Source organism: Parus major, chromosome 1 (assembly GCF_001522545.3).
Source record: "Parus major isolate Abel chromosome 1, Parus_major1.1, whole genome shotgun sequence".
Taxonomy (NCBI): Eukaryota; Metazoa; Chordata; class Aves; order Passeriformes; family Paridae; genus Parus; species Parus major.
In genome coordinates this window covers 56,008,802-56,010,921 of record NC_031768.1, presented here as the reverse complement: position 1 = coordinate 56,010,921, position 2,120 = coordinate 56,008,802, and positions in this window count along the sequence as shown.

Here is a 2,120-nt window from a genome sequence, read left to right as displayed (position 1 = left end):
AAAAAACAAACAAAAAAATCAACAAAGTAATACAAATCACCACCAAAACAACCCAACAAAACAGCAATACAAGAGTAACAGACAGCTGAGAACTCAAATTTCATTAATGACTAAGTCTAGGCATATTTAAGGTTGAAAAATAAAATAAATAATATAAAAATAAAATAAATAATAATAAATTTCATAATTCATCCAGCAATAGTTCTGGTGTACTTAAAGCAACATTTATCAGCTGTCTCTTATATAAAAGTGCTACATTTAGCTTGCAGTGATTCTAATGAAATATTTCTCTCTTTATTTGTAATATTAGAGTCACTCTTCTATGATTAGATAAGATAGACTTCTTTTTTAGTGAAATTAAATTGGAATTTTTTACTTTATGCCATTTGAAATAAATATTAAACAGAAACTGCTTGCCTGAAGTGTGTTTTTCACATTCTGGAAGATGGACAAAGGAAGGTGAATAGGCCTTAAATCCATGGGCATGAAAAGCAAACTGTGGTGTCGGAGATGTAAATCAGACCAGCACATGCAGTTTGGGGTCTGAATTAGACATGGATAATGCATGGAGTTTATTAAAACAGAGTAGACAAAGCCAGGTAAGGTGAATGATGGGCAAAACTGACTACAGACTTTGAGTGTCCTCATTAAGCTTAATCACACTCACAGGGTAGACTGGACGACCACTTAAAAGTTTTCTGTCTTCCCACTGACATCTGAGGAAACCTAGATGACCTCAGACTCAACTTTACTTTTTAATAGCTAGGTAAATAATATAAATTACATTTTATTTTAAGTAAATTGTCCGCATTACTTCTGCTTTCAAGAATGTAAACATTTAATCATGTTTGGAAGAGGAACTTCTTGTATTGACTTCAATAGGACATTTTAGAAGTTCAAATTTTATTTGCGTTCCAAAGTCAGGCATGGAAAGAGCTACACATAAAAACACAGCATGGAAAGCATAATTTTGTTTTCCAACCTTCTTTTCATGTTGACAGTAAGTAGCAGATGTCATGTGCTGATTATGATTTACAAAGACTGGCAGAGAGAGTGTAGATTGAAGTTGTACAAAATGGCCTCTATCCTGCCTCATTTTAGTGTATTATCTCCCATTACATGAAGTTATCTTTCTAAAGTAAATGCTGACATTGTCCATATGTGTAAAAGGATGTGTTGGAAGTCATTTTTCCATTTTCTGTTTGCCTTTTTGTAGGTGTTTCTAACTTCAGGGAAGCAACCTGCACCATCCACATTTGTTAGAGGAACATCAGACTGAACAGCCCTTGGCTTCTGAAGTAGAAACTGTTTGGCTCTGGCTTTAGCAAAGAATATAAAATTGGATGTTGATTCCTAAGTAGCTCAAAAGTACTTATAACTGTGACAAGCTCTGCCACTTGTGCTGAAGTGTAATAATAAAGAGCAAACAAACCTAAAGACCTTGGTGTCTGCCGGAGGTAGATGCAATCCATCAAACATCTACTCCTGATAAGACTTTTCTGAAATACTGATGCATCCGTGATAACAAATGGAGATGTAATAGTTCCATTTTCCTCCAAGATAGAAAAGGCTGCACTTTCCTCCCTCTTTTAAATATCACAGCCTCATGGCACATTATTTTCTCTGTGCATAGATGGTGTCCTGTCTCATTTGCTGCATCTAATCCTCTGAAAAGTTCATGTGATTTTCAGCTTTGTCCAAGCATTTTCTGAAAGTATCTAATTTTTTATTGATGAAAATGTAATTTCTTAGTTCACTAACACAACCATTCACTTTAGCCATTCCTTCTCTAATTTTAAAAATTATGTCTTTTTCTGATCTCATTATTAGTACACTTGTCATTCAAAATGAGAGGAGGAGGGAAATAATTGGAATTATGACTCCCTGATGAATTCCATCTGTGCTTATGGAAATCAGTGATGTGATGTTCATTTTAAAGTGTCATCACAACAAAAATAGAAGCCAATTCAAAAGCAATAAAATACCCAAGTTTGGAAGATAAACTTCATGAAACTGAAGCATATATTTTTCTTATTATCAGCAAGTATTACTGTTACAACTAAGATCCATAGGCACAACAGGAAGGAAGGAAGGAAGGAAGGAAGGAAGGAAGGAAGGAA